The sequence below is a fragment of the Lissotriton helveticus genome, chromosome 2_1, assembly GCF_964261635.1.
Source record: "Lissotriton helveticus chromosome 2_1, aLisHel1.1, whole genome shotgun sequence".
Taxonomy (NCBI): domain Eukaryota; kingdom Metazoa; phylum Chordata; class Amphibia; order Caudata; family Salamandridae; genus Lissotriton; species Lissotriton helveticus.
Genome location: NC_136059.1, coordinates 2,036,218,961 through 2,036,240,334, shown reverse-complemented (window position 1 = coordinate 2,036,240,334; position 21,374 = coordinate 2,036,218,961).

The following is a 21,374-nucleotide window of genomic DNA, read 5'->3' as shown; positions in this document are numbered from 1 at the left end:
TCTGTTCAAGTGTCTACTTGCTTGAAAGACGTCTACATACCGAATATATATATATATATATATATATATATATATATATATATATATATATATATATATATATATATATATATATATATATATATACATATATATATATATATATATATATATATATGTATATATATATATATATATATATATATATATTCACTGAAAAAACCATAGGTTATAGACCATATATAGTTAGGGATTAGCATTTAACAAACCTTATTTTACTCACACAAAACCATTGAAATTCCATATATAGCTAGTTGCACTAACTATATATCGCGCACCCGCAATCCACTGCTGATGATGTCACATAATACATCATTCATGACATGGTCAGTGACATCACTGATGACATCACTGATGACATCTCAAATGACATCACTGATGACATCATCCAGTGACTGTGTGTTTCTGTAAAGTTTAAATATGTTTTACATATTGAAGAATGAGTAGATGTAGAAGTGTCTGGATGAAGGATTTAGTAGCTGCGTGACTGACTGTATGAGTGAGTGATTAAATGTGTCTCACTGAGTGCACGGGTTAGTGACTAAACTGTCTTAATTTGTGCATCATTATGTCTGTTGTTCTGTAAACTGCTGCATGTGTTGATCAGTAGCTATATGAGTAACTATATGGGTTATTGATTGATTGCCCAAGTATTTGTATGGGAGACTGAGTGTGTGTGTGGCTGGCTGGGAGGTGTGTGACTCTGTGCAGATCAATGTGTACTTGTATCAATGAGAGTAAGTATGTGTTAGTATATGTTTCAAAATGTAAGGTGCTCTATGTTTAACTGTATAGATTAGAAAATGGAAGTGTGATTGATTCTTTACAGGACTGACTAGGTGTGTGAGTAACTCCATGGATGAGTGACAGAGTGTGAGAGTCTGTATAGGTGTATGAGTGCATATGATAGTGTTGTAAAGATGAGTGATTGTATGTATGAATGATTGTATGGGTAAATGAGTGAATGTGTGTGTAAACATAGGAATCACTGAGTGCGTATGTAGTAACTAGTATTGGTGTGTCAATGGTTTCAAAAATTATACTCTGTATTTAACACTGGGTGTAACAGAGGTTATATTAAAGTGTGAGGAGATGCATTGTATTGTCACATGAATGATATCATCAGTGATGTGGTCATTGATGTCAAATGAGATGTCATCAGTGATGTCATCAGTGATGTCATTTGAGATGTCATCAGTGATGTCATTTGAGATGTTATCAGTGATGTCATTTGAGATGTCATCAGTGATGTCATCAGTGATGTCATTTGAGATGTCATCAGTGATGTCATCAGTGATGTCACTGACCATGTCATGAATGATGTAATATGTGACATCATCAGCAGTGGATTGCGGGTGCGCGATATATAGTTAGTGCAACTAACTATATATGGAATTTCAATGGTTTTGTGTGAGTAAAATAAGGTTTTTTAAATGCTAATCCCTAACTATATATGGTCTATAACCTATGGTTTTTTCAGTGAATTTTCAAGGTTTTGTAAATGCTAATTCCTAACTATATATGGTCTATAACCTATGGTTTTTTCAGTGAATTTCAATGGTTTTTTAATAGCAAATATCATAAGCTGTCGAATGTCAAGTACGTGGTAAGTAAAAACATTTTCGTGTTTATGCACACTGATCCGCTTTGAATGCTGCCCCCCCTCCCCCTCATTTCTATTAGGAGTACTCTCTCTTTGCAGATAGTGAAGGGTAGTTAACGCAGGCCTTTGCCCCCGTTGTAATACGTCGTGCCTGCTTCTCTCTCCATTTGATTGATTGTTATCCAAGCATTTACTGTTTTAGAATTGTTTCTCTTTGGTTCATTCTCTATTTACAAACAAGCACAGAGTCGCAATACTCTGTTTAGTCTTTGCAGATAGTGAAAAATCGTGTTAAAAAACAAAAGGAATCGAGCAAAATCAGTAGGCCAGTAATGGGATCTCTTTTTGACCTCGCTAAAATAGAAACATTAGGAACAACCCCTCATGAGAAATACGAAACTAGTGAGATGAACTGAGCTCCACACCATGATGGCTGCAAGACAGCTCGGCTCCGCCACCCACCCCGCCCAAAATAACGATAAACTCTATGCAAATATTATAAATATATACAACACACCAGCAAAGTAACAGGGTAAAACATTTTATTAAATAACTATTTACATAACTATTTTATACTTTTTGTTGCCCGATCCGGCTAGCTCAATCGATCGAGCATGAAACTCATGCACTCTGATAATTCAAAGTTTTGAGGAGTGCTTGTAACACTGTCTGAAGCCTATTTGCACTTGCTACAGCTTCACTATTCTCAATGTAAGTGGGGGCTGTTTGAGGACGTGACTGCATTTGAAAACAATGTGATGCGGTGCCACCCTGAACCGCTTGACGGAGGCCCCCGAGGGACGGTGTCATGGCGCGGACTCGGAGGGGGCGCTTGGCTCCGGCCCCCTCCGCAAGTCGTGTTGCCCTGGTGTGGCCTGAGATCGCCCCCGACATAGGTGGCCGGCTCCCGGGGTCAAGCGGAACTTTTTGCCTTTTGGTGACTCTTCCATTCTTGACCTTGTCCCACAATCCGTTTCACCTAAAGACACGCTGTAGTGGGGCGCCCCTTTACCGTTTCAGTTGCCATTCCGCCCGCTTTTGCTACACTGTGCCTCTTCCGCTATTCAGCTGTTTACCGCCTGCTCTTTTGACTACAGCGTCTCGCTCACCATGTACTTGAGTTGTTCCCGCTCTTGCGGTGCAGCGATAGGCGGCTGCCACAGGACTCTCAAAATGGCGGCCGGCTCTTCAGATTTGGGCGTGGTCCACTAAAATGGGCCTGCAACACCTTGGAACTCGGACGCTTGTCTGCTAGAGCTTGGGCTCCATTCTCGAAAGCGTCCCCGCAGCCTTGAAGATTCTACAAAAGTCTTGGGGGCCCCCGACTCCCGCAGGCTTCTGGTGGGGAGCGGCTAGCATGATTGCTCGTGGAATGGCCACGACGGAGCTACGAAATGGTGGTGCTCTCATGCTAACGCCAGCTTCAGTCTGAAACATCCAGAAACACTGTAGACTACCAATTCGATCAGTTCCGGTAGCGCCCCAACATGACCCGGTAGAGAAGAACTTGCCCTCCCCTCTTTGACTGATGGTTCTTGTTGCCCGTCCCTTCTGTTGTCATTTAACAGAACTATTTAGCCTGCTGAAAGGGGTTGTGTTCCGACCGCTGGTTGGTGGAGACATTTTGACTATATTCTGGACCTGCGTTGTCGCGTAATGCGTCATATGACGCGCCGCGTTAGCGCATCCGGAAGTGCTCTGGTGCGCGAAGCGCAGCTTCCCGGAAGCGATCTGGGGCGCGGCGCGCAGCGCGTAACGTAAGCATAACAGGTCATGTGACTTGTTAATAAAACTTTTCATTGGTTCATTTTACTTTTCTTATTCTAATGATGAAAGGCTTGGTCATATGACCTAAAAATTACGCTTTTTATTACTTTCGAACATTATTTTTTCTTAAACATATGTTATAATGTTCCAGGCTAATGTACTTTCCCGGAAAATTTACAACTGTCCTGCAAGTAAAATATATTCCTTTTTCGAGAAAAAGGGCGTTTCTTCGTCCCATGACGGAGCCGTTGAGCAAAAGAGGCTCGGCCTGCTGTCTTAGTCGCCGATACGCCTGAATATCAGATTCTTATCGATCACTTTATGTTGCAGAAGTAGAAACACAACAGCCCTTGACCATTTATCTTTACTGCGTTCCTGCGCATTATACCTTTTACCCTTCATGTAATTGGACTGCTTTATTTCACTTGCCTTTTACTGATTCTAAAACAGTGACTATTATTAAAAACTTTACCAATGTAAATACTACTACCATGTTTTCTTTTAAAAACCTTTATTGTGAAAATGTCAGTATACAAATACGGGCCTATAACCACGTGGGCCGGCCACGGAGCAAACTGTAATCATATATGATGAGTAGACATTTACACTGTAGAGGAACGTAACGGGCGGGCCATTAGGTTGCAAGAACTAAGGTGTCTAAGAGTTGCGGAATCGGTGGACGTACATTTTATAATTAAAATACGACAGAGCCAGTTACAATAAAATTATCTAGATATACATTTGCGGGCAAGTACCATGGGTGACGTTAATTCGAACTTTCAATAGTACAGTAATCAATAACACATCAGAACTTAATATCAATAGGGATGTCGAAATATTCAATCAATTCTCGTCCCCGCCCGCCATGTGCTTCAAAACTGCATACGTATCTCGTGATTTCAAGGTTCAGCAACCAGTACACAACAAGGAGTTACGAGTCCCATTTATTCCGGCGCCATTTTGGGCGAGGACGGGGAGGTCCAGGATATAGTCAAAATGTCTCTACCAACCATCGACTATGATGATGTTCATATGCTGTATTTATTAGAGTAACACTCATCTGTCCACATGAAATTAATTTGCCACAATCTAAACATGTCATTTTAATCTTTCCAAAGTTCTTCTAAATATTTGGGACCGTTTCCCTTGCCTCTGATGCTGTCAGTGTCACTTCTTTGGTGAATGTACTGGCAGGTCGGGGGTTCTCCTCCAAATCTCTCTTTTGTGCAGCACTATAATTAATCGGTGCCACCTCTCCATATGACGATGCATGGTATAGTTACCATAACTATATTTTTTTTCGGTTCCTCTGGAGAGTACATCGTGGCAGATGAGGCAGGTAACGTACCGGGCATTTACCTTTTTTGCATGTAGAGGTAAGGAAAAAAAATTCGAGCGTCCGAGTTCTAAGGTGTCCCAGGGCCATTTTAGTGGACCAGGCCCAAATCCAAAGAACAGGCCGCCATTTTGAGAGTCCTGTTGCAGCCGCCTGTCGCTGTAGCATCAAGAGCGGCCGAAACTCAGCTGAATGGCAACTGAAACGGTAAAGGGGCGCCCCACTACAGCAGACGAGCCTCCACCTGGGAAGGCCCGTTCACGCCGCTTCCCCCCACCCCCTTCGGGCACCCCACGCCATTATTCGGAGCAGGATTGTAGGATGGCCACACCAGTGCGGCAACTTGCTAGACACCACCTCGGTGCCAACCGAATCTCAGCGCCTTGTGGTGTCTTCTATTCAGAAAATATTGTTGTGCTGCCTTCGGCCTATTCGCCGCAAGTGCGCACGCAACTCAGCTGCATAGCGAGTGAAACACCAAGGGGCGCCCCACTGCAGCCGAGGAACCTTCATCTTGGGGCCGACGCACAGCATCACATTGCTTTCCAATGCAGTCAGATCCTCAAACAACCCCCACTGACTGACGCGAACTCACAGGCCAACGGAGCGCCCCACGCCGACTTTCGGCGCAGCATTGTAGGATGGCCACACCAGTGCGGCAACTTGCTAGACACCACCTCGTTGCCATCCGGATCTTGGCGCGTTGCGCTGCCTTTGGCCCTATTCGCACATCGGTCCGCTACTGACGCCATCTCACAGGCCAACGGGGCGCCCCACGCCGACTTTCAGCATTGTAGGATGGCCACACCAGTGCGGCAACTTGCTAGACACCACCTCGGTGCCATCCGGATCTTGGCGCGTTGTGCTGCCTTCGGCCTATTCGCACATCGGTCCGCTACTGACGCCATCTCACAGGCCAACGGGGCGCCCCACGCCGACTTTCAGCATTGTAGGATGGCCACACCAGTGCGGCAACTTGCTAGACACCACCTCGGTGCCATCCGGATCTTGGCGCGTTGTGCTGCCTTCGGCCTATTCGCACATCGGTCCGCTACTGACGCGAACTCACAGGCCAACGGTGCGCCCCACGCCGACTTTCAGCATTGTAGGATGGCCACACCAGTGCGGCAACTTGCTAGACACCACCTCGGTGCCATCCGGATCTTGGCGCGTTGTGCTGCCTTCGGCCTATTCGCACATCGGTCCGCTACTGACGCCATTTCACAGGCCAACGAGGCGCCCCACGCCGACTTTCAGCATTGTAGGATGGCCACACCAGTGCTGCAACTTGCTAAACACCACCTCGGTGCCATCCGGATCTTGGCGCGTTGTGCTGCCTTCGGCCTATTCGCACATCGGTCCGCTACTGACGCCATCTCACAGGCCAACGGGGCGCCCCACGCCGACTTTCAGCATTGTAGGATGGCCACACCAGTGCGGCAACTTGCTAGACACCACCTCGGTGCCATCCGGATCTTGGCGCGTTGTGCTGCCTTCGGCCTATTCGCACATCGGTCCGCTACTGACGCGAACTCACAGGCCAACGGGGCGCCCCATGCCGACTTTCAGCATTGTAGGATGGCCACACCAGTGCGGCAACTTGCTAGACACCACCTCGGTGCCATCCGGATCTTGGCGCGTTGTGCTGCCTTCGGCCTATTCGCACATCGGTCCGCTACTGACGCCGCCTCACGTGCCAACGGATTTTCTACGCTTTTTATACCCTATGCCGCATAGCAGGTCATGTGACTTGTTTATAAAACTTTTCATTGGTTCATTTTACTTTTGGTTTCCTAATGATGGAAGGCTTGATCATATGACCTAAAAATAACACTTTTCATTGGATGAAAACTTTTTTTTTTCCCAAACGATGAAAGCCCCACCTTGTTTCTGGATGTTTCAGACTGAAGCTGGCGTCAGCATGAGAGCACCACCATCTCGTGGCTCCGTCGTGGTCATTCCGCGAGCAATCATGGCAGCCGCTCCCCACCGGAAGCCTGCAGGAGTCGGGGCCCCTAAGACTTTTGTAGAATCCTCAAGGCTGAGGGGACGCTTTCGAGAATGGGGTCCAAGACCTAGCAGACAAGCGTCCGATTTCCAAGGTGTCCCAGGGCCATTTCAGTGGACCAGGCCCAAAAAGGAAAGAGCCTGCCCCCATTTTGAGAGTCCCGTGGCAGCCGCCTATCGCTGCACCGCAAGAGTGGGCGCAACTCAGCTGAATGGCGGATTTTGACACAGTGTACCAAAAGCGGGCGGAATGGCAACTGAAACGGTAATGGGGCGCCCCACTACAGCAGACGAGCCTCCACCTGGGGAGGCCCGTTCACGCCGTCTCACCCCCCCCTCCCCGGGGCGCCCCACGCCGTTATTCGGAGCAGCATTGTGGGATACCAAAACCAGTGCGGCAACTTACTTGACATCACCTGGGTGCCATCCACATCTCAGCGCGTTCTGCTGCCTTGGGACTATTCGCACAACAGACCGCTACTGACGAGTCACCCCCCGGGACGCCCCACGCCGTTATTCGGAGCAGCATTGTAGGATACCCAAAACCAGTGCGGCACCCAGGCAACATCACCTGGGTGCCGTCCAGAACTCAGGACGTTGTGCTGCCTTGGGACTATTCGCACAACGACCGCTACTGACCATTGTTCCTTCTTTTTTCCTAAAATTTTTTAAATGTTTTTACTGTTTTTGTTGCGTTGTTTATATTTATAAGTTATTAAAGTTTTATAATCCTACTACTTTGTTGGAGTGCTATATATTTTTAATGTGACACATAATTGTAAAAACTTTGATGTACAAAGAGGCATCCCTGGAATCTTCCGCTTCAGGCTCGGTCCCCTCCCCAATCACAATACAGGATGGTTTTCAGATAGTAGGAACGCGTGTGGTGTGACGGATCTCATCGGGTGGGTGCCTTGATCTACTGTAACTCCTTTGAAGAGGGGTGATTCTTTACAGCTGGGGCCATAAAGTACATCTGCAGGGCTACCTGATAGCCTGGGACCGGCCTGGACAATCGGACACAGAGGAAGAGGAGTGTCAGAGGGTGCGGTAGTGAATAGGGCGAAAGGGAGGTGTCGGGCGGGCACAGAGTGTGATTCTCAGGGAAGAGCAGCGCAGATGGGGGGAGGTTTATTGCCCATGCATAAGACAGAGAGCGGGGGTGACCAGTGCCTGGGGGAGATGCTTGCGAGGGTGGGGAGCCATGCTAAGGATCGACAGCGTGCAGAGAGTGGGTCTGGTCAAGGCATCTAAAATGGCTGCCGTGCACGACAAAAGTGTGGCATTTGAAAAAAGGCAAGATGGCGCAGACAATGTTTTTCAACACTTCCTGATTTCCTTCGAATCGAACGTCACCAGACGTTATCTCTCCCACACTACCGGCCCCCCTGGGCTTAAACGCCGAGATGGTAGGGACTGCATCCCGTGGAGATAGGCCGAGACGTCACTCAGCAGAAAAAAAAGTTAAAAAAAGTCTATAAACATACAATAAGTTAAAAGTCAATCATTCTTGTTTCCTTGTAGTACGCTCCCCAGTCCGCTTCCCGTTACGCTAACCGGGCGCACCCCACCAAAAAAAACGATTATTTTTTATTTTTTTTTGCCCCGCGGAGCCCTTTTAAAGCCTCCACATCAAACCTATGGGGTCAGGGAGGATCTACTATGCCCCCTTATGGTCATTTGCCCCTTCGCTTTGGCCTCCTCTTGTCTCTCGATCCTACCGAGAGACAAGATGGCGGCCGCTCCGTACTGTTTGGAATGTTTACAGACACCGGAGAGCCTCGCAAAGCTCCGTAACGCGAAAAGTACGCGAAACGGAGCGCTACCCGGGACGCTGTCACAGATATATATCTTTTTTTGAACGTTAATTTCTCAAAATCCACTGCAGCACATATATTGAGACCCAGCAAAGGCACATCGGGCTACCGGTCCCTACAATTTTGCCAAGTTTCATGCAAATCCATTCACCCGTTCGATTTGCTTTTTTTTTTTTTTTTTTGCCCCGCGGGGCCCTTTTAAAACCTCCACATCAAACCTAGGGGGTCAGGGAGGATCTACTATGCCCCCTTATGGTCATTTGCCCCTTCACTTTGTCCTCCTCTTGTCTCTCGATCCTACTGAGAGACAAGATGGCGGCCGCTACGGACTGTTTAGAATGTTTACAGACGCCGGAGAACCAATCAGCTTCGCTTCGCAAAGCTCCGTAACGCGAAAAGTACGCGAAGCGGAGCGCTGCCCGGAGCGCTGTCACAGATATATATCTTTTTTTGAACGTTAATTTCTCAAAATCCACTGGAGCACATATATTGAGACCTAGCAAAGGCACATCGGGCTACCAGTCCCTACAATTTTGCCAAGTTTCGTGCAAATCCATTCAGCCGTTCGAGCTAAAAGTGAGTCCAACCGCCCTATGGAAATTAACATGGGAAAAACGCGTTTTGGGACCCCCCTTTTTTCTCGGCCCCCCCTTGACGAACCCCCCCCAAATTTTCAGGGGCTGCTCAGAAACAGAATGTTCCATTTTCCTGAAAATTTCAGCAAATTCCATCCACAAACGCCAAAGTTATTAGACATAGAATTTTCAAAAATCCCATAGAGAAAAAATCCTAACTATATATACCTACTGGCGACCGCCAGTAGGTAATATATATATATATATATATATATATATATATATCCAAAAATTTGCAGGGTTGCACAAGTTGGAGGAAGCCACTCGAGAAAGGAATCTTTTCACCAATTTATTCAGCAGTCTGCAAACATGAACAACTCAGGCGCTGTCATCAAACTATTCTTGCTGGACCGGTTTCGGGAGCCAAACTCCCTTCTTCTGCAGCATGTTTGGGCAGAAAGTGAGCACAATTCACGCGCACACACCACCTAATGTATACCCGCCCATGGGCGTGGTTAGACACACGGCATCCTGGCTCTTGTAGTGTTGCGCAAATGTCTTTCCCAAGTGGGCTTGCTTCACTGTTCCAACTTAGCCCAATGTTCCCCATGTGGGTAGATGCAAGCCACATGAACTTTCATGTCCCGCTCTATGGCTGCCAAATGGAAAAGGGCAAGCGTTTGAGAATAGTTTGATGACAGCGCCTGAGTTGTTCATGTTTGCAGACTGCTGAATAAATTGGTGAAAAGATTCCTTTCTCGAGTGGCTTCCTCCAACTTGTGCAACCCTGCAAATTTTTGGATATATCTATATATATATATATATATATATATATATATATATATATATCACCAGAGAACCCAAGTGTTCACCGAAGACAATAGATCACACAAGCACAGATTCCAATTGATGTAGTTTAATTACGGGATTACATGGTCTAAATGCCGCGTTTCTGCAGCCAACCTGCAGTCTTGATGATATATATTCACTGAAAAAAACACAGGTTTCAGTGAAGTTACATTAAGAAATTAGCATTTAAAAACCCTTAGATATTCACGGAAAAAAATCAAAGTTAGAAGGGCGTTATAGTTAGTCTGACATTTCACTCATACAAAACCAGAGAAATGTAGCCGTTATCTAAGGTAACTATAACTTGCACGCCCACAATGCACTGCGTATGACCTCATATACTACATCACTCATAACATGGTCGGTAACATCACTGATGACATCTCAAATGGCATCACTGATGACATCATCCAGTGACTGTGAGTGTTTTTAAAAAAAGTTTATGAGTGTTCAATTTATATACCAAGGTGTATTGGTGAATCAATGGGTTTAAGAGTGACTGTATGGATGACTCAGTGGGTGCATCACTGACTGTATAAGTGAGTGATTCGGTGTCTCAGTGAATGTATGGGTGAGTGACTGGTTGTGCGAATGTTTGTATCTGTCTGTTAGTTAATATCTACGTGGATGTATGAGTGTTTTAGAGGGCACATGAATGGCTATATGGGTGATTGATTGGTTTTCTGACTATATCTATAGTTGTCTGGGTGTCTGGGTGTGTGTCTGGGTGTGTGTGTGTGAGGAGGTGTGTGACTGCCTGCATGGATCAGTGAGTGGGTGGGTCAGTGGCTGTATGGGTACTGTTGCATGTTTGTAAAGTTGTATGAGTGACTGAGTGTCTGTATTGCTGTGGCAGTGATTGAGTGCATGTGTCAGTATAGGTGACTAACTATGTGAAAGGCAGTACACATGAATGATGGGGTATATGAGTGACTGCTTGAGTGAGTGAGTGTATGTGAGAGTGGCTATATAGATGAGTGCATGATTCTGTCAGTGACTGTATAGCTGAGTGAGTATGTGTTCCTATTTGTATGAGTAAGTAAGTGGGTGGGTGTGTGACTGTTTGGATGAGTAAGTGGCTGTATGATTGACTTTATGGGCGATTGTCTAGGTGTGTGAGTAGTTCAATGGGTGACTCACTCAGTGTGTCAGCGCCTGAAGGCCTGTATGCATGCCTGAGTGGATTTGTCAATATCTGTACTAGTGAGTGAGTGGGTCTATGTGTGGCAGTATGCATGAGTGGATGTGTGTATAGATCAATGAATCAGTGAGTGCGTGTGTAAGTACTTGTACAGCTCTGAGAACTGGTTTGTGAATGGTTGTGTGGGAGTAGCAATGAGTATATAAAAGATTCTATAGTGGTGTGAGTGGGTGCGTCGGAGATGCTGTGGATGGTGTCACCACTGATGTCACCAGTGATGTAATTTTAGATGTCATCATGCCATCATTGATGTCAGTGACCATGTCATCAATGATGTCATCTATGAGGTAATAAGCGGTGCATTGCGGGGGAGCGAGTTATAGTTACCTCAGCTAACTATAACGTAACATTTCTCTGTTTTTGTACCAGTAAAATGTCAGACTAACTATCATGTCGCTCTAATCTTTGTTTTTTTCTTTGAATATCTATTGTGTTTTAAATGCTAATTTCTAACTAGAACATCCCTGGAAGCTGTGTTTTCTATGGTTTTATAACTAGCAGTCATGTTTGCAAAGTGGTGGAGAAAGGTTTCTGAGCATCCAACCATCTCTCAGGAATTCCGCTGTATAGGACATATAGGAGGTACCAGGAGGGCTTCTTGGCCCCCAACGTCCCTCTGGAGTAAAGTGGACTTTATCTTCCAACCAGTAGTGCCCCAGGTGGCTCGTTTGAAGAGTGGAGGACAAAGAGGGCATGGCATTCAAAGACCTCTTAGCAATTCTGCTGTGTTGGCTTACTGGGGGTGATAGGAAGGATAGTTGGCCGTTAAGGCGCATTTGCAGAGTGCTGTAAAAAGGGACATGGCCTTCAACCACTTCTCAGCAATGTCACTTTGTGGGGCTTACTGGAGGTACCTGGTTGTCCCTAAGGACCCCAGCCAATTTTTATTTTACTTTAATTTCTTTAAGGGGTGGCTCTCCCCAGACCATGTTGAGCCCTGGGAACCCATCCCTGGGGCATGGGAATTTCTGTTTTCTTTTTTTAAAGGAAGGGGGCCACACAGCCCCCCTTCCTAGGCAGATTTTGGCCTTGGGGACCCCATCCCCTGAAGCCCGGCAATTTATTTAATTTGTTTTAAAAAATGTAGGTGGGCCAAGTGGCTTGGCCTCTCGTTGGGGACTGTGGGGGGAGAGGTCCCCATGGTCAATGCCAGATCCTCACATCTTGCTAGAGCCTGCATTGCTTTTGGGCAGAGGGAGTTGCTAACATGCAGCTCTCTCTGCCCAAAAGCAATTCTGCTTTGCTTCATGGAATGGAGAGCATTTTCCATGCTCTTGCTTCCATGAAGTAAAGCAGTGTTTGCTATGACATGCCATAGCAAACTGCAATGGCCCATCGGTGAGCGCCCCAGGACATTGCTGGAGCCAGCCCTGAGGGGTGGTAGTCCCCAGGGCCATGAAGGGCTTTCATCTTCTTTGTAGCCCCATGGAGGTGGTTCAACAAACCCGCGTATTTAATTAATTTGTGCCCCGACAAGGTGGTGGTACCTGGAGCAGTATGGGGGTGCAGTTTGCCCCCCACTTTTAATGAATATAGCCTGAGGGAGGTGAGAGTTCCTGGGGCTGCGTAGGGGGCAGGACACACCCTCTCGGGTTAGGTGCAATGCATCAGTCGGCTAAATTGGATGTGATGTATGAAATGTAACGGGTTGACCCCCTGGCGGATAGAGCACTACAGCAAGAACATCACCACATTGGAGAGAGAGGGGGAGTATTTTACTACTAGAAGGTGCCCTACCTATGGACTCAACAACAGCAAATCCTATGTGCCAGCTGCCAAGTAGGTCATGCAGTCCGTGCGCAAACATAGATTGGGGCACCACTGTGAGCACTGACATCACCTAATGGGGCGCTCTGGTCTTGAAAGATTCACGGAGCTTCATCAAGCGGGTTGAGAAAATAGGGAGGTCCCAAAACTCATTTTCTCAATGTTAATTTCCATAGGTAATTTTGGAGAAGGCTACAGCCTGAACTGCTCAACAGAATTACTTCAAATTTGGCAAAAGGTAGCTCTTGATTGCGAAAGTGTTTTTTTTAAATGGTATAAATCCGTTTGGTAGTTTCTGAGAAATTCAAACAAAAAAATATTGATATCTAGTAACCACGGTGGATCCACGAACCCTCCAAAGCACAAGCTTGATTCTAATTGGTTGCCAACACTCCAAACCAAAAAGTGTTGGCAGCCATCTTGTGATTCGGTAGAACTGAGTCACAATAAAAAGGTTAAAAATGAAGAAGAGAGGGCAGGGTAGAAACACCCTGACCCAGTAGTCCTGCTCAGGGGGGTCCCACAGAGCCAAAAAAACAGTTTTATTTTTTCGGTGGGATTTACTTAGGATTTTACAAATGCGGTGGTCCGTTGTGGTGCCACGACCCCGGGGACCATCACTTCCCCGAAGCTATGTTCAAATTGAGAGGGGGGCCACGTGGCCTCCCCCCTATGTGCGCTCCTTTGCCCTGGGGACCATCACCCCCCCAGGGCAGGTTCCAGCAATGTCGGGGGTGCCTACCCTGGGACATTGCAGTTTGGAATGGCAGGGTGGGAGTGCTGCCCCCTCCCTTTCATTGCAAACTCCTGCTTTGCTTCATAGAAGCGAGAGCAGGAAACCTGCTCTTGCTTCCATGAAGCGAAGAAGATTAGCTTTTGGGCAAAGGGAGCTGCATGTTTGCAGCTCCCCATGTCCAACATAAATGCCGACTCCTGAAGGACCACAGGTCCCCCCTCCAAAATAAAAAAAAGAAAGGCTGGGCAGGCCCGTGGGGATGTGTTCCCCGGGGCCAAAAGAGGCCCAATGAAGGAGGGCCAAGCGGCCCCCTTCCTTAAAAAATGAATCAAGAAATTTAAAATAGCCAGGGCCCTGGAGGATGGGGCCCCCAGGGTCAAAATCAGCCGCGCAATGGAGGCCGCAAGGCCCCCTCCCGTTTTGATATATATATATTTTTTAAATGGCTCGCCAGTAGATAGTTATAGTTAGGATCACGTTTCCATAGGAAAAGCATTCTTTGATTTGCTTATAACTTTGGCTTCATTTGGCGAATGTTTAAGAAATTTTCCCAAAAGTTTCTCTTTTTTAGATCAGCTCCTATCTGTAAAGTTTGGGTGTAATTCTTTAAGGGGGGCTGAGAAACAAGGGAGGTCCCAAAACGTGTTTTCTCCATGCAATTTCCATGGGAAACTTTAGACAAGGCTACTGGTCAAACTGGTGAACATAATTACACCAAATTGGGCAGGGGGAAAGGTCTTGGGGTAAGTCCATTCAGTAGTTTTAGAGAAATATAAAAAATTACCGATATTGATTTTTGAGAATTCTGACATCTGAGGTGTTACGAGCATGAATGTGCGGCTTATTGGTTGCAAACTGTTGAAACTAGGAAGTGTTGGCAGCCATTTTGTGACTGAGTTAAAAAGTGTAGGGGGAAAAAAGAGAATAATTGTATAAGAGGGTATAGTAGAAACACTGTGGTCTTAGTTTAAGCAGTCTGTATAGTGCAGAGGCAGGGAGTTTGAATGTTGCCTAGGCTCTTGAAATCCCGTTGGGAAAACAGTGTGCCATATTGATGCAAGCAGTAAGGTTGTGTACGCTCTGGAAATCCCTTCGGGAAAACAATGCTCCGTATTGCAGAAAGCAGTGTGTAGGGTGCACACACAGGTAGTGTGAATGTTGCGTAGGCTGTGCAACTCAGGTCAACAAAACAACAATGCGCTGTATTGTGGCAATGTTCAGTAGGCTGTGAAAATCATATCAGGAAAATAACAATGCACCCTATTGCAGCTTTTCTTTAATATAATGCGCAGTAATATTTACTTATAATGCCGGGTTCACTTTTATCACGGACAGTGTCACTTTGTTAGATGAAATATAATATTATGTGGGAGAGCGTGTTGTGTTCCTGTGCGCGGAACAAAATTAACGTTTAATTGGCTGAGGTGTTCCAACAATGAGCTCAATTTTCATTGGCTGTGAACAATTAAAAGTAGAAGTGTTGCCAGCCATTCCCTCCCCCTGCGAGGAGTAGCAAGGACATCTGATTTGCTAACTTGTTCCAAGCAGGACCTTCCCAAGCTTAATGTTCATTGCCTGTAAACCATTGAAAGTACAAGTCTTGCCAGCCATTCCCTCCCCCTCCGCAGAGTATCAGGGATATCTGATTGGGTAACGTGTTCGAAGCAGGACCTTCCCAAGCTTAATGTTCATTGGCTGAGAACAATTAAAAGTAGAAGTGTTGCCAGCCATTCCCTCCCCCTGCGTGGAGTAGCAGGGACATCTGATTGGCTGACGTGTTCAAAGCAGGAGCTTCCCAAGGTAAATATTCATTGGCTGTGAAGCATTAAAAGTAGAAATGTTGGCAGTGATTCTCTCCCCCTCTGCAAAACACCATGGTCATTTTATTGGCTAAAGTGTACCAGGTTTGCTCATTATTGGCTGGGAACGGTTCCCTGTTGTGAACCATTTTGTGATGCACTTCAATGGAGTACAGGAAAACAAAGTAGTAGCTGGGAGGGTAGAAACACTATTAACTCTGTACAGCTGTCACAAGGTGATGGACAGGGATTGTGAAGGTAACTTTTTTTTATATATTTATAAACAGAACAGAAAATAATGAATACTAATTTAATAGTGAACCTTTCGAAGCATCAACTAACACAAAATGAAACCTCACTGCTAAATAAGAGTCTATCCTTTTGCCCGGAAAGCCATTCACAATTGATTTAAATAAATATATCAGAAAGCTCAAATTGGCCAAGATACATGCCAACAAACAAGGGAACAGACATTTTGAGAAAAAAAGTCAAGGAAACACGAATGAGTCCGACAAACCGACTATCACAATAGACCAAATGTCTGACCTAAAGAATATGTTTGACCTGTTATACGATTTGATTGACAATCGGATGTCAGAAGAACAAGTTTAGGAATCTTTGGATATTCAAACTGATAAAATATTTAAAAGTGGACTAAAGACAAAATTTAGATATTGTCATGTTCTGTCACCTGGAATACATTGATTTATTCCCAGATGCCATTGTTGAGGAACTGGAAGAATTGCCAAAAATACGAAACCTAAACCAAAGAGAGAACTTAACCAGCAAGGAAAGGGAAGCAATAAAGAAACTAATGGAAAATAAAGAAATTACAGTGAAACCCGCCGATGATGAGGAGAAAATTGTCCTGATGGACACAAAGGATTATGTAAAAGAAGAAATGAGACAAGTAAATGATAATTCCAACTATTGTAGAATTAAAAATAATCCTGTAAACAAAATGGTCACAGATTTGAATCGGAACTTTCAAGTATGTCACTCAAATAATCTGATCAGTGATGATAAATTGAAATTTCTTACCAAGGACTTCCCTGTCATAACAATGATATATTTCCTGCCAAAAATTCACAAGACATTACAAAATCCACAAGGGAGACCAATAGTTTCTTCATGTGACTCCCTTTATGAAAACGTCTCACAATATGTGTGGATACATTTTTGGCTCCAATCGCACAAAGTATGAGCTCCTACATAAAGGACATGGGAGATTTCTTCAGAATCCTAACAAGGATTACATGGAGTAATCAATACCCCTTGGTGACAATAGACATTGTGTCCTTGTACACGTCAATACAGCATGAAGTACGTCTGGAGGCATGTACATATTTCTTAAAACAGCGGAATATTACAGAATTAAAACACTTTGAAATGTTACTGAAAATGATTGAGATATCTCCCACGAATACCATCTTTCTCTTTAATAAGGAACTCTTCAAACAATCGTGTGGTACAGCTGTGGGCATTTCCTTTTCCCCAAATGTTGCAAATATAACCATGGGTTGGTGGGAGAGAGAGATAGCGTGGATTCAAACAACCAAGAAGAACTCGGAAAGATTGTGCTATGGGTCCTATTCATTGACTACTTTTGTCCCTCCCCGTCGAGGCAAGACGACCCGACTGACCTACGACGCCGCCACTCTCAACGCACTCAATGCCGGCCGGACCCACGCCTGCTGCCGAGCCACCCCGAGACGCACCCAAGGACCCTTCACCTGCTGCACCTGCAAGTTCACCTGCCTCCGAACCTGCCCCGCACCCGCCAAGACAAACACCAGCAGCAACCACCTCAAGTGCATCCTGATCAACACCCGCTCCGTCCACAGACACGCCGTGGAACTCTGGAACCTCCTCGACGCTACATCACCGGACGTCGCCTTCCTCTCGGAAACCTGGATGAACGCCTCCTCTGCACCCGACATCGCCATCGCCATCCCGGACGGGTACAAGATCATCAGGAGGGACCGCATCAACCAGACCGGAGGTGGCATCGCCATCGTCCACAGGAACACCATCCGCATCACGACCGACGCCAACGACTCCTTCGCCGCAGCCGAACATCTCCACTTCCAGATTCACACCGACCCTAAGACGACCCTCAGAGACACCCTCGTCTACAGACCCCCGGGACCACGCACACAATTCAGCGAAGACATCACAGACTTCATCAGCCCGCAAGCCCTCCCCTCCACTAACTACATCCTCCTCGGGGACCTCAACTTCCACCTGGAGAACAACAAGGACCGCAACACCACCGCCCTGCTGGAAAACCTCGCCAACCTCGGACTCAAGCAACTGGTCAACACCCCCACCCACTACGCTGGCCACACGCTTGATCCCGTCTTCTCTTCCAGCAAGTACATCACCTTCAGCCACGCCACCGGACTCCACTGGACCGACCACAGCTGCGTCCACTTCAGCTTCAAAAGATCCACGACCCACCACCACCCGCAACAGGTACCTCACAGGAATTGGAGCAAGATCACCGCAGACGAGCTCACCACCTCCCTCAGCCAGAGCCCACCCGCCAACACAATGGACCCCAACGAAGCAGCCCGCAACTTCACACAGTGGCTGACCGCCTGCGCCGACGACCTCGCGCCACTAAAGAACCCTCCCAGCAGACCCAGAAGCAAGAAGGCATCCTGGTTCACCGACGACCTCAAGGACTCCAAGAAGACCTGCCGCACCCTCGAGAAAGCCTGGCTCCTCGACCGGACCACCGACAACATGACCGCACTCAAACAGGCTACCCGCAAGCACCACCAGCTCATCCGCACCACCAAGAAGAAATCTCTGAAGGAACGACTGGACAACAACGCCCACGACAGCAAAGAGCTCTTCACTATCGTCAAGGAGTTCTCCAACCCCAGCACCGGCACCAACGACATCACTCTGTCACAAGACCTCTGCGACTCCCTCGCTTCGTTCTTCCACCGCAAGATCGCCGGCATCCACAACAGCTTCGGCGCCCCACCCACGCACCCAACCGTCGAACCAACGCCCCCCACCGCCACCCTTCGCACCTGGACCACGGTGACCACCGAAGACACAGCCCGCACGATGAACACCATCCACTCCGGATCACCGACCGACCCCTGCCCACACCACGTCTTCAACAAGGCCGACTCCACCATTGCACCCCAACTCCGGAACATCATCAACGCCTCCTTCAACACCGCCACCTTCCCGGAGAGCTGGAAGCACGCCGAGATCAGCGCCCTCCTGAAGAAACCTACAGCGGACCCCACCGATCTCAAAAACTTCCACCCCATCTCGCTCCTCCCTTTTCCTGCTAAAGTCATCGAGAAGATCGTCAACAGACAGCTGACCACCTTCCTCGAGACAAACGGATCCCTCGACCCCTTGCAGTCCGGCTTCAGAGCCAACCACAGCACCGAGACCGCCCTCATTGCAGCCACCGACGACATCTGGACCCTGCTCGTCAAGGGGGAAACAGTGGCCCTCATCCTCCTGGACCTCTCCGCTGCTTTCGACACGGTCTGCCACCGCACCCTAGTCCAGCGCCTCAGCAACATCGGTATCCAAGAGAAGGCACTGGAGTGGATCATCTCGGTCCTCGCCGGAAGAACACAAAGAGTCCGCCTCCCCCCGTTTCGCTCCAAGGCCACCGAAGTCATCTGCGGAGTCCCGCAAGGATCTTCACTCAGCCCCACCCTCTTCAACATCTACATGAAACCTCTCGCAGCCATCGCACGCCAGAACAACCTCAACATCATCTCTTACGCCGACGACACCCAGCTGATCCTCTCCCTCACCAGAGACCCCGACACCGCCAGAACCTGCCTACACGAAGGGATGAAAGACGTCTCCGAGTGGATGAAGGACAGCCGCCTGAAACTGAAATCGGACAAGACGGAAGTCCTCATCCTGGGATCTTCGCCCTCCACCTGGGACGACTCCTGGTGGCCCCCAGCCCTGGGCACCGCACCCAAGCCAACCGACCACGCACGCAACCTGGGCTTCATCCTGGACCCCTCCCTCTCGATGACCAGACAAGTCAACGCCGTCTCCTCATCGTGCTTCAACACCCTGCGTATGCTTCGCAAGATCTTCCGCTGGATCCCGACCGAGACCAGGAAGACTGTCACCCAGGCACTCGTCACCAGCCGACTGGACTACGGAAACGCCCTCTACGCCGGAACCACAGACAAGCTACAGAAAAGACTCCAGCGCATCCAGAACGCCTCCGCCCGACTCATCCTGGATGTCCCCCGACGCAGCCACATCTCCAGCCACCTGAGCAACCTGCACTGGCTCCCCGTCGACAAGAGGATCACGTTCCGGCTCCTCACCCATGCACACAAATCTCTCCACAACCTGGGCCCCAAGTACCTCAACGACCGCCTGACCTTCTACACGCCCACCCGCCAGCTACGGTCCACCAGCCTCGCCCTCGCAGCCGTACCACGCATCCGAAGAGCCACCGCCGGAGGAAGATCCTTCTCTTACCTGGCTGCCAAGACTTGGAACTCCCTCCCCATCCACCTTCGGCTGACCCAGGACCATCTCGCCTTCAGGAAACAACTCAAGACCTGGCTGTTCGAGCAGTAGCATACCCCTCCCCCCAAGTGCCTTGAGACCCTCCCGGGTGAGTAGTGCGCTATACAAATGACATGATTGATTGATTGATTGAATATGGAACATCACTGAGCAGGATTTTAATGAGTACTTTTTGCTATTGAACAATAACCAAATCGGTTTATCATTCAGTCTGCTAAGAGTAGGAAAGAAATGCATTTCTTGGACACAAAAATCTTCATTGAAAATGATAAAATCCACGCCATTTAGGAAAAAAACTGCAACCAACAGTATTCTGCATGGGATTAGCTTCCACCCAAAACCGCTACTGGAAAGTATCCCCTATGGGGAATTTATTTGCATGAAGCATAATTGCTCCAAAAAGGAAGATGCAGTAGATACAATTCAGGAAACTATACAGAGACTTAAAATGAGAGGCTCCTGTTGCCGGTCGGTAGATGTCAGCTTCCTCCCTTGCGACGCGGCACCCGCGAAGCGGGTGCGGCAAGGTTTAAGTTCTTGGGCAAGCCTCTGTGGTCAATGGAGTCTCGCAGCAACGCCTCTACTCAGCGCGAAAATTACCCCAACAGGTGATGGTAGGTAGCGCCTTTAATGACACAGGGAGGGCAGGGGGCGTGCCAGCGGGGAGAGCGGACCGGATGCTGTATCCGTGGTCTCGCAGGGACTCCTGGTTACTGGAGTCCCCGCACGCTCGCAGCCCCGCCGAGCCTCTCGCCCTTACCTCTGCCTTTCCTGCTTTCCTGCTCCTGTTGCCGGTCGGTAGATGTCAGCTTCCTCCCTTGCGACGCGGCACCCGCGAAGCGGGTGCGGCAAGGTTTAAGTTCTTGGGCAAGCCTCTGTGGTCAATGGAGTCTCGCAGCAACGCCTCTACTCAGCGCGAAAATTGCCCCAACAGGTGATGGTAGGTAGCGCCTTTAATGACACAGGGAGGGCAGGGGGCGTGCCAGCGGGGAGAGCGGACCGGATGCTGTATCCGTGGTCTCGCAGGGACTCCTGGTTACTGGAGTCCCCGCACGCTCGCAGCCCCGCCGAGCCTCTCGCCCTTACCTCTGCCTTTCCTGCTTTCCTGCTCCTGTTGCCGGTCGGTAGATGTCAGCTTCCTCCCTTGCGACGCGGCACCCGCGAAGCGGGTGCGGCAAGGTTTAAGTTCTTGGGCAAGCCTCTGTGGTCAATGGAGTCTCGCAGCAACGCCTCTACTCAGCGCGAAAATGAGAGGATTCAGCAAAACACCACTTTTAGAAGATGCAAACAACGTGCCGATGAACACCAAGGGAAAACACAGTGATCCGAAAATCGA